This window comes from Corvus brachyrhynchos, unplaced genomic scaffold, assembly GCF_000691975.1.
Source record: "Corvus brachyrhynchos isolate BGI_N302 unplaced genomic scaffold, ASM69197v1 scaffold305, whole genome shotgun sequence".
NCBI lineage: Eukaryota > Metazoa > Chordata > Aves > Passeriformes > Corvidae > Corvus > Corvus brachyrhynchos.
In genome coordinates this window covers 1,590,324-1,590,556 of record NW_008239284.1, presented here as the reverse complement: position 1 = coordinate 1,590,556, position 233 = coordinate 1,590,324, and positions in this window count along the sequence as shown.

Below are 233 nucleotides of genomic sequence, written 5' to 3'. Positions count from 1 at the left end.
CCCGGGCTGGGCTCCCCCGGCCCCGCCGGCCCCTCCCTGCCCCAGGGCGCTGGTGGGCGATGGGTGCTCACCCACGAGGGGTGAGGGTGGGGTGACACCCCCCGCCGCCTGTGCTGCCTGTCACAGCCCCGCTGCACCGGCTTGGGGGGTTTTGCGGATCCTCAGGTGCCTCTCAGTCAGTGTCATCCCTCTGCTCACGGCTGGAGCTGGGGCTGGAGCTGATGGATCCTGCT